Raw genomic sequence first — 12,642 nt, 5'->3', positions numbered from 1 at the left:
CAATTACATCAAAACATTAGCCCAAGTACTAAGAAAACACCCAAATGTATGATAAAGTATCTTAAAACCTTATATATTCTAAAGAGGAATAATTCCTAAACTTCAACAGCTCATATCTCACGATCGGACCATTCAAACAATCCTAAATTATAAAAAAAGTACTAATATACTTTCAAAAACTTCCACAAAAAAATCCAACCACAAATTCATTACGGATCTTGAGATATCGCCAAAATACTAATACTAGCTTTAAACCCTAGCTTACTTACACCCGCAAGCTAATTTCTTCATATCTCACAAAATAAGTACTTAAATACCAAAAACTTTAATTTATAGCTTTTTAACTTAATAATTCACACTTATGGAAATTTTGAGCCAAAAATTCATCTAGAAACTTAAGATATGGCTCCAAACATTACTATCAAAAAAATGACTCACTTACTGCCTTTGAATTACATGTACTGTCTTCAATGCCCTAAAATTCCTTCATCTAGACTTGGAATTCGTCAAAAAGTATATGTAAAGTGTAGCCAAGAAAGTGTACTCTTCAATTCCAGTCGTCGATCTTTCATTGCTCTCTGTACGCATATGTTATGCTTCAAAGAGTGACAGTAGATACAAATTTGACACCTTAACATTGAACATCTATATCTCCTTCAAAAAAACTTGAAATCACACAAATTCTTCATCCAAATTATACCCAAAACCTTGAACTTGCTGACCTTAGCCTCAAAAGCTCGAATGACTTCGAAAGAAAAACCCTAATTCCTAATAAGGCCTTAGGTAGCCTCCTTGAAGCCCATTGGATATGGCCTTTGACCGATAGGAATGAAGTTTCTCATTCCTTGCCTTCATCCAACCATGCCTTGCTTTCATCCCTTCAAATAAGCCTCCTATTAGTTAAGATTTTCTTCTTTAGACTCTAATCTCCTCTCAAGGATTTATACTAAACATTTAGGTCTTACAATTGTTTTAAATGCTATAATCAAAAAAGATAAAACTCAAAATAAAGTTTCTTAAATCCACTCTCTTTAAATTAATCTATTAACCATTCTAACATACATCTAGATTTAATAACATATAATATATTTTAACTAATTTTTATATACTATAAGCTTTTATAGTACGACAACGTGTTAGTTTATGGAATTGGATTAATATAATAAGTGGCAAGTTGATGTTAGCAAGTAATACCTGATCACCTTTCGGAAGGTCTTGTATTACAAATAATTATCTGTATATTATTTTTGTTGATTCTATATTATAAGGAGGAAATGTTGTATTTTTTGTAAGATTGTTGAAAGCCATAATATAAATTCTTCCATTATTGATTGTTAGTATTGATTGGACAATAAAAAATTGCTGGCATAATCAGATGCTAATCGTTATTAATAATCGATACTTGCTTCAATACTATCATTATAAGCAAATTCCAAGGACGTCAAGTATTCATTCCAATCATTACAATGAACTACCAAAAATACCTACAACATATCTTCAAAGGTCCAATTTGCATGGTCTATTTGTCCATCTATTTGAGGATAGAAGGTTGTAGCCATGGCAAGTCATGTATATAGAAGTTTGAACAAAGTGTTAGACACATAGTCCTTAGAACCTTCTAGAGTCAAGTTTCTAGAACCTTCTAGAGACAAGCTTCTAGAACCTTCTAGAAGCAAGTCTCTGGAACCTTCTAGAACCTTCCTAGTTGATAGAAGTTGCTTGAGAAGCTTCCTAAATAGGAGTATATATTGGGATCGAGGCCGAAGAGTTCTTCAGTCTCGACAACACATCTCTTAGAGCTCTAGCTCACCTCTCTGGTGTTGTTCTTGTATTCATCTGATTAATCTAGTTCTTGCCAGTTCTTCTTGAACTTCTTGGTAGATATCAAGTCTATATTCTGTGTCAGTGACAGTTTGTCGAGACTTCACTCACCTCAGATATCAGAGCTAGTTTCTTCTTTATTAGAGTGTGGATTACTCCTTTGCTTGGAAGTATACTAGCACTTTAGAGGTTGCGGATTACCCTCCTCTAAACTGATACTTCTTTTGTTACAATATTGGAGTCTTATTCTTCTTGGAAAGAGTGGATTACCCCTTTTCTTGAAACTCTTAAGGCATTTTAGAGGTTGCAGAGTACCCTCTTCTAAACAAATATTGTCTTCTTGTAGAGTCATTTCTGTCCTTCTCTTAGAATGGTCGGGGGCCAAGACATTAATATGACAAAAAGTTCAGAGTCTAAGTTAGATGATATCATGAATGCCCTCGCTATGTTATCGCAAAGAACTACAGAGATTGAAGGAGTCATGGCAAGGCTTCATAATGATGGAGTATCTGGGATGGCACAATCTAGGTTGCACCAGCCTCTAACTTCTACACTTGGAGAAGCAACTTTGCCTCAGGTTCGACAAGCACCGCTGGTTCTACAAAATAAGGAACCCCGAGTTAGCCTTCCGGACAAGTTCGATGGTACACGTTCCAAGTTTCGAGGATTCGTCAACCAAATCAAGTTGATAACAGTTTTACAGCCCAAACGCTATCCAACGGAGGAGTCACGTGTTGGGCTTGTTAGAACCTTACTTACAGGACAAGCTCTATCATGGTTTGCTCCTTTGTTTGAGAAACGATCGTCCATACTAAACAACTTTGAAACCTTTTTGGAGGCATTTGCGGAAGTATTTGGTGAACACGACAAGGTTCGATGGGCTACAACAAAGATCCGGTCACTACGACAAGGGATGCGTTCTACATCAGTCTATGCATCGGACTTCAAGCAATTAGCATGCGACATCAATTGGAACGAAGAAGCGTTGATGAGTCAATTCTATTGGGGTTTAAGGGACGATGTGAAGGATTTGCTGTTAACTCTTCCTGATCCGCAAACGCTCAACGAAGCTATTAACGAAGCTATGAAGTGCGATAATCGCCTATTCTAACGTCACCAAGACCAACGTTCAATACAACATACGGTTCGCCACACCCCGACTATGTCGGCAAGCAGCGTGAATTCACATTCAGAGGTAGAAGACATGCAAATTGATGCGGTACGTGTCAAATCTCTTACTCTAGAAGAAAAAAAGTGACGTATGAAAGAATGTCTATGCTTGTATTGCGATGAAGAAGGCCACAAAGTTGAAAATTGTCCCAAGAAGCAAAATCGACGTATTATCAAGACTAGGGGTGCGCTTATTCAGGAAAACGAGGATGCCCAGCCACAATAGGAACCGTGCGGCTGGACAATGAAATATTGCAACAACAACCAGGTTTCTTTCTTTCCGCTCAACATGCCCTTTGTTTTACAATCCCTTTGCTTATTGGCCCTCAAAAAATGAGAACCTTAGCATTATTAGATTCAGGAGCATCTGCTTATTTTTTAGACGAAGAATTTGCAAAGCGTCATAAGATCCCTTTAGTACAAAAATCCAAACCTGTTCACGTTGAGGTCATAGATGGACGACCTTTATTGTCTGGTAGTATCACCCATGAATCAAAACCTATAGGAGTGACGTTTAAGGACCATAGTAGTCATATTATTTTCAATATTATTAGAACCCCATCAAATCTTGTTATTCTTGGTCTTTCCTGGTTGGAAAAGCATAACCCATCCATAGATTGGAAGTTGCGGAAGATGACCTTTCCCACAAAACCACCCAAGAGCAAGCCTAGTAGAAAACCCCGAATAGAGAAATCCTTATTTATTAGAGCAAGAGCATTTATAAGATTATCCAAGGGAGGCACACCGTTTGTCATTTATGCGGCTCCAACTACCAAAGAGAAGATCTCGACAGCAAGTATACCTGAGCAATATAAGGATTTTAAAGACGTGTTTCAAAAGAAAAATGCAGACATACTACCGGAACACAGACCATATGATTGCGCCATAGACTTACAAGAAGGAGCACAACTGCCTTTTGGCCCAATCTACAATCTATCGCAGATGGAGTTGGCAGAGTTGCGGAAGTACATCGATGAGAATCTAGCCAAGAACTTCATCCGTCATTCAAAATCGTCAGCTGGAGCACCCATCTTATTTGTGAAGAAGAAAGATGGCTCGTTGCGGATGTGCGTAGACTATCGAGGCCTCAACAAGGTAACAAAGAAGAATCGTTACCCGTTACCCTTGATTTCTGGTCTCTTAGAACAACTTGGACGTGCAAGGATCTTTACAAAAATTGATCTAAGGGAAGCTTATAACCTCGTATGAATCAAGAAAGGAGATGAGTGGAAGACAGCGTTCCGTACAAGGTATGGCCATTTTGAATATAATGTCATGCCCTTTGGTCTTACCAATGCTCTAGTGGTCTTTGAACATATGATGAATGACATTTTTCGAGAGTGCCTTGACGATTTTGTTGTCATCTATTTGGATGATATTTTGATATTCTCCAAAAATGAGGAAGTGCATGAAAAACACGTTCGTTTGGTATTGGAGAAACTACGCGAGCGAGGACTATATGCCAAGTTGAAGAAGTGTTTATTTGACCAAATAGAGATGGAATTTCTGGGATTCGTTGCGACTACGGAAGGCTTGAAGATGGACCCCAAGAAAGTGGAAGCAATCGTGTCCTGGGAGGTTCCGAAGACGGTTAGAGACGTACAATGCTTTCTTGGTTTTGCCAATTTCTATCAGATCTTTATCAAGAATTACTCTCAAGTTGTTACTCTTCTCACTCGATTGATATGCAAGGATAAGCTGGAATGGGGACCTCTAGCAGAGAAGGCGTTTCAAAACCTGAAGACCGCATTTACTACGGCTCCAATCTTGATACATCCAGACTTTACAAAGGCCTTCTATTTAGAAATTGATGCTTCGGATTTTACTTTGGGAGCTGTACTTTCACAAATGGGAGAAGATAAGAAGCTCCATCCGGTTGCATTCTATTCTCGAAAGTTCTCTACTGTTGAAATCAATTATGAGATCCATGGTAAGGAACTTCTTGCTATAGTGGATTCTTTTCAAGAATGGCGTCACTTTCTTGAAGGAGCTACACATCCAGTGACCGTATACATAGATCACAAGAATTTGGAGTATTTCATGTTGGCTCCAGTTCTAAATCGACGTCAAGCTCGATGGAGTATGTTGCTATCTAGGTTTGATTTTGTTATCACTTATCGACCTGGAAAGCAGCAAGGACTATTTGATGCCTTATCGACGAGATCGTATCTTGTACCAAAGGCTGGAGAAGCAGCGTTTGATCAACAATGTATGACATTGTTGAAGCCAAAGCAATTTCAGCTTTGCGCTACTATTATGCCAATTGATGCTGACTTCTTGAATCAGGTACGTGCCGTAACCATTGAAGATTCAGTAGCCATTGATATTAAGCAGCGTGCCAATGACGACAAGTTCAAGGTGGAGGGAGATCTTTTATACTTTGAAGAGCGGTTATATATCCCAAAAGGACCAGCACGACTCCGAGTTCTTCAATCTCCCCACGATTTTTCAGCTGCGGGACATTTTGGATTCAACAAGACCTTGAAGCTTATTTCTCGAGATTTTTGGTGGCTCCAAATGTGAAAGGATGTGAAAGATTTTGTCCTCTCTTACGACATCTGTTCAAGATCCAAGAATCCTTGACATCGCTCTTATGGACTCCTACAGCCATTGTCAATTCCACGTCGACCATAGTCTTCAATTGCCATGGACTTCATCACGGACCTGCCATCATCGAACTCATTTGACAGCATCTTTGTCGTGGTAGATCAGCTTATAAAAATTGCACACTTTGTCCCTTACAAGAAGACATCGTCCAGTGAAGTCACAGCAAGGCTCTTTCTCGATAATGTGTATCGATATCATGGACTACGAGATGATATCGTATCAGATCGAGGAACCCTGTTTGTATCAAAGTTTTGGAGATCTCTCTTTGAGATACTGAGGGTGAATATCAAGCTTTCTTCGGCTTTTCATCCTCAAACTGATGGTCAAACGGAACGGGTGAACCAAGTCTTGGAACAATACTTACGATGCAACATCAACTATCAGCAAGACGATTGGACTACATATCTGCTGCTAGCCGAGTTTGCATATAACAACATCCTCATAAACCTAAGCCGGTTCGACAATAGCTTCTTTCTGAAGCTTGCTCATCCAAGAATATAAGAAAGAGAGAGAGCACCACCAAAATTCGTAGTTGATGTAGTTATTTTCTCCAAGATAAAATAGAATTTTTTCAGTAGCCATAGTTTGGTCTTCTGGTCGGATAGCCAAGAGATAGATACTATGCCAGTCAGATTATCTCAACCAACTAGTTCACGAAGGCGACCCCGAGATGAAGAACCACCTGCACCACGACGATGACGGAGGATACCAAGTAACCGATCATGTGATTGTATTTGAGTCCGAGCCTGCTTACGATGGTCAACCAGAAGGCATATTTGTAGGACAATTTCACATTGAAGATATAGAAGTTCATGCTTGGTCAGAAGTTGAAGGAGTGGGCCACTACCATTGGCTTCAAGGGCCGATGAATCACTTACCTCATGAACAACAGTTGGAATTCATAGCAGACGTTATGCGATAGATCTTCATTTTCTTGCGTTGGTACTGATTGACAACAACATTGCTTCTTAGAGACCTCGAAGCTAAAGGAGGGGGTGATGTTAGGGACATAGTCCTTAGAACCTTCTAGAAACAAGTTTCTAGAACCTTCTAGAGACAAGCTTCTAAAACCTTCTAGAAGCAAGTCTTTGGAACCTTCTAGAAGCTTCTTAGTTAGTAGAAGATGTTAGGGACATAGTCCTTAGAACCTTCTAGAGATAAGTTTCTAGAACCTTCTAGAAGCAAGTCTTTGGAACCTTCTAGAAGCTTCCTAGTTGGTAGAAGTTGCTTGAGAAGCTTCCTAAACAGGAGTATATATTGGGATCGAGGCTAAAGAGTTCTTCAGTCTTGACAACACATCTCTTGGAGCTCTAGCTCACCTCTCTAGTGTTGTTCTTATATTCATCTGATTAATCTAGTTCTTGTCAGTTCTCCTTGAACTTCTTGCTAGATATCAAGTCTGTATTCTGTGTCCGTGACACCTACTAATAAAGATTTGGATATACTAGATTTATAGATTTCTACTTGCCTAGCAAGACCTTAGACTAAATTATAGAAGAAATCAAGATTATAAAAAATCTAGTCTATCTAAATGTTATATCTTTTTAACCATGATAATCTTAAAATGATTGGATTAAAAGAAGATTTAATCACATTAAATATTACTAAATTATTGTGACTACTAGTTGCTACTTCTACAAGAATAGTTTTATGTGTAACTTCTCTAGAAGATAATGAATGTCCATCTGTTACTTCTACATGTACATAATTGATTTTCTTAACAAATGATATATCTTATTTTTTGACAAAGTCTTCATCTACAAAACAAGGTGAGGCTCCTGAATCCAACAAGGCTAAGACTTTGTGATTTTTTGATCCTAAATAGATTTCAATTGTAAAATAAGGTGAGGGATCAGAGAAGAGAATAAGACCTTTATTAGATGTTATATGTGATTCTAACTACATAGTTCCTATTGTAGCTGGAATAACTCGTTTTTTGACATATTATTTTTTTTTTGGCAATTGTATTACTCATTTTATAATTTTATTTTTTCTTTGGATAATATTGAGCAATATGTTTAGCTTCTCTACGATGTAAGTATAAGCTCTCTTCACATTGTCAACTCTTTTCTTCTTTTGTGAGAAATTTAAAACATATTGTATCAATTTGCATTGGTTGTGCCCTTAATAAATAAGTTTTTAAAAACTTAGGAGTTGTTGTTATTTTTTAATTTGTTCTTCTACAGCCATATCTTTATTCTTGACATCTTTCAAATAATTGATTGTCACATGCAATGGCTTGAGTAATGAATTGTGCTAAAGATTCTGTCTTTGGTATTGTCAGTAATAAATCTTTGATATTATCCTACAATCCATATCAAAATTGATTAATAAGGGCTTTGTCATTTCAGTCCATGTTGCAAGTCACATTTTGGAATTCAACAGCATATATGATAGCTGACTAAGATCCTTGCAATAAAGATAAGAGCTTGATCTCTACTACTTTTTTTCAATCATTTTCTTAGAATGTGGTCGTAAACACTTTTACAAGTGAATTCAAATCATAAAAGAGTCACAAATCTTTTTTCATTAAACTTGCAAACTAAGAAAGAACACTTCTTGATAGAAGTGCACCTATAAATTTGACTTAAGTGAATCTATTGGGATATTGAAAAGGATGCAACCTTAGATAGAGCTTTATTTGTTGCAAAAATCCTCAAAATTTTGATCTTGTTCCATCAATCTTCTCAAGCATACTAATCCTTATCTCCATCATACTTGTAGAAGCAAAACTTTTTAGATTTGATTATAAGGTCGACTTATTTACTTCCTTCAAGTACAAAACTTCTTGCCAAAGACTCTGAAATTTTTCCATAGGCATAAGTATAGTACCTCCATGATTCACATTGGAAATATATGAGATTTCTACTCTTAGAGTGTTAACAAGCTCATGAAGATTTGCAATAGTTGCAAATCTATTATCACTTTTGCTAAGAGTAGCATCCATAATCTTTCTTTCCATAGACAACTCAAAAAAATTTCAAAATTTAAATTAAAGGAGGATAAACTGCAACCTCTTATAAAAATTTCTACAAAGAGGAGTAATCCTTTCTCTTTAAGAAAAAATTCAATGTTAGAAAATAAGATTTTTTGTTTAAAAGTAGATAGTTTTTAACCTTTAAAATATAATAATAGAAGTAAAATAATCCATTCACTTCTAAAATAAGATAAAAAATAATATGTTAGTATTTTTGTCAAATTATCAAGGAGATGAATTTTAAAGAAAAAAAATCTTTAATACTTTCTTGTGTCAGTAAAGAGAACTAGAAAGTCACACAAAAGGTGATGTAATATTAAACTAGAATGGCTATTGCTAAAAACAAGAAGACTAAAAAGTCTTGAAACAAGACTAAGAACTAGAATGGCATTGACAAAAGTGAAGAAGACTTCACTCTTACCTCCATATATACTCTTAACTAGAAGCTACATGGCAATGTCTTATAGGACCTCTAAAACTTATTGACTTTGCAAGATATGTATGTTAACTTGCAAGACAAGTTATCTTGAAAGAAAAAAAGAAATATTTTAAACAATATTAGTTTAAAAGAGGATAATCCACAACCTTTAAAGTACTCAAATATCTTTAAGGAAAGAAATAATCTACTTTATACAAAGAAAGACTAAGCTCTAATATTAAAATGATGCAATCTTTACAAATTATCATGGATAAATTAAACAAAAGATCAAATAAGAAGTTAAACAAAATAATATTTATTTATTTATTAAAATCTTAATAAATTATATCCTTTATTAAAAAAAATATATATCCATAGATAGATCTAAAAGTATTTTTTATTATCATTCCAATTGGCATAAAAAAATCATTTAAAATATTATTATTCATTAATATTTTTTTTAATCAAAAATAAATTTTAAATAATAAAAGTCCATATTTATGGTACTATAGATAAGTATAAAACAAAGCTAGTATCAAGGACATGAATCTTGAAGAAAAAAAACCTCAATACATTCATAAGTCACTCAAAAAGACTAAAAAATCACTCAAAGATGATATATTATTAAATTAGAATGGTTGTTGCCAAAGACAAGAAAATTAGAAAGTCTCAAAATAAGACTAAAGAACAAAAAGGCATTGATAAGAATACACAAGGCTTTACTCTTGCCTCTATATATACTCTTAACTAGGAGCTACATAGTCATGTCTTATAAGACCTCCAAAATATGTTTACTTTATAAGACAAATATCTTAACTTGTAAGATAAGTTTTTTATATGCACTACATAGTTAATTTATTTTGCAAGCTATCAACTTATAATTAACTTATTGATTAAATTTCTAATCTACTAATTAACTAAAAATACATGTAAAGTTAAAATAATATCTGTAAAGCTTCAAAAAAGATTTTTTAGAAAATATAATAAAATAAACTTATTTTTATCTACTTCTATTTAATCATATAGATAAATATTAGAGTAATTTTTATATATTTATGACATTACTTTTGCTTCTAGGAATAAGTTTTATGAAAAGCAGTCATCATCTTTCAAAGATCTTGCTATCATTTATCTTGGTTTTGTTGGATGTTGTCAATAAATAGTCTCAACCTTCTTTATTACATTTATAAGTTTTTTTTATTCGCTTTCATGTGCATTTCCTAATATCATATTTGGAAGAATGAATAAAATCTTCTAATTTATTTTAGAATTTCCTTGAATCTAAGATTTTTTTTAACTCAAACTCTTGATTATTATATACTTTTATACAAAAAAGTGGCATCTTTTTCTTTTTAAAATATTCAATTTTTCATATGGCTTAAGAAGAGATATATAAAATATAAAATGAATCTTTATAGACTCCAATAGATATAATCAATAAGTAATAGGATTGACTTTTTTACAAATAAAAAAAGGTTTAAGCCTACGATAGTTCAATTTGTCACAAAAATGAATAATCTTCATATTGCGATGAAGTAGCTATACCTTATCATCTACATAGAATTATAATTGTTTCTTGTAATAAGCATCCATATTGATCTTTTGTCATACTTGAACTTTTTTTAACTATTCCTTTATTATTGTAATTAGTTTTAACAAATAATTTACTTAATCTTTTGCTACAAAATTATCAACTTTTGAAAAGTCAAAATTATCAAGTTGTGGATGAAAATTATAATTAAAATATATATATATATACATATATTATTAGTAGAAGAATTTATTAAATTATTATATATAAACTTTGTCAATGGAAAAAGAGTTGTCCAATCATTTTAATGATAATTGATAATACACTCCAAATACTACTCAAAAACTTCATTCATTTGTTTTGTTTGCTTATTAGTTTGAAGATAAAAAGCCAAAGAGAGTTTAATATCTACTTTTAGAATCTTGAAAAAAAATATTCAAAATCTTGATATAAATTAAATTTTCCTATCTAATATAATATTTTTGAGTAATCTATGATAATAATTGATATTGTCAAAAAAAATCTTAGCCATTTCTTCACTTGTGATAGATTTTATATATGGTACAAAATATGCTATCTTAATAAAAAAAAATCTATTATTACAAATATAGAATCATATAAACTTGAAATTGAAAGATTTATCATAAATCCATAGAAATTGAAGATAATAATTATTTTAAAATAGGTAATAGTTGAAAAAGTCCATAAGTTTGATGGTTAGGAGTTTTAGATCTTAAAAAAATATCATATGATTGTATAAAGTCTTTGATTGCCTTCCACATTTGTGATCACTAAAAATCTTTTAATATTAGCTCCAAATTCTTGTTGTGTCCAAAATATTTGATTGTTGGAAAGTCATGACAAGCTTGAAGAGCATGTAGTCATGCTTCACCTTTTAAAATGTATAATCGTTTCTCAAAATAGAGTAGGTTTTTCTTGAATTTGAACTTGGAAATATCATGAGATATAAAAGATGTATTCTTGATATCCTAAAGAAGAAGATCAAAGGACATATTTGATTTGATTTGATTTGCTTGACAAAGGTTGAATTAATAATTAATGTTGATTTTATTGCTCAAAGGTGAAAATGCTCTAGCTTTAAGATAATTATTCTTTATTGATTAAAAGATATATCTTCTTCTTTTAGTACAAGATAAAAACATGTAGAAATAATGTTCAACAAATGTTGTTGTTTTTTGGGTCAATAAGTGATCTTAAAATCAAATCTTAATAAAGATATGCTCCAATAAGCTTTAAAATAATTCAAAATACATGTTGACATGAAATACTTAAGTTTCTTATGATCTATATATATAATGATTGGATTCAAGGCACCTTCTAGATAATGATGATACTCTTGAAATGAATCCACAATTGCAAAGAGCTCTTTGTTATGAATCTCATAATTAATCTCAGCTATTAAAACTTTTGTAGAATAGAAAGCTATTGAATGGACTTTTTTTATCTACTTCTATTTTTCACAATACTGCATTCAAAGAAAAATTTGATGCATTTATTTCTATAAAAAAATTAACACAATATAAGATTGGTATAGAAATAAATTCTTTCTTTAAAGTATTAAACAATGCTTTGGCTTCTTTACTCCACTCAAGTTTGTCTTTAGAAGTCAAATATATAAGTGGAGCTATAATTTGAAAAAAAAAAAATCCTTAATGAAGATCCAATAGTAATTGGCAAAGCTCAAAAAGCATAGCACATCTCTTACTATTCTTTAAATCTTCCAATCTATGATAGTCTGGACTTTCTTCAGATCCATTATTAGTCTTTTGTTGGAAATGATATATCCTAAGAAGTCAACTTGAATAGTGTGGAATGCATACTTTTCTAACTTGACATATAATCGTCTATTTTAAAGTTTTTATAATATACAATAAACATGAATTTTATGCTCTTCAATATTTTTAGAGTAGTTTAAGATGTCCAAATAATAGATAATAAAAATTGTCAAGAAATTCATAAAAGATATCATTTATTAGATGTTGAAAAGTAGCTTATATATTTTTGAATCCAAAAGTCATGACATTATATTCAAAATATCCATACTTGGTTCAAAACGTAGTTTTTTATTCATCTCTTTTTTTTAATGCATATCATATT

The sequence above is a fragment of the Physcomitrium patens genome, chromosome 21 (assembly GCF_059467195.1).
Source record: "Physcomitrium patens ecotype Gransden chromosome 21, ASM5946719v1, whole genome shotgun sequence".
Lineage (NCBI taxonomy): Eukaryota > Viridiplantae > Streptophyta > Bryopsida > Funariales > Funariaceae > Physcomitrium > Physcomitrium patens.
This window is presented reverse-complemented; position numbering follows the sequence as displayed.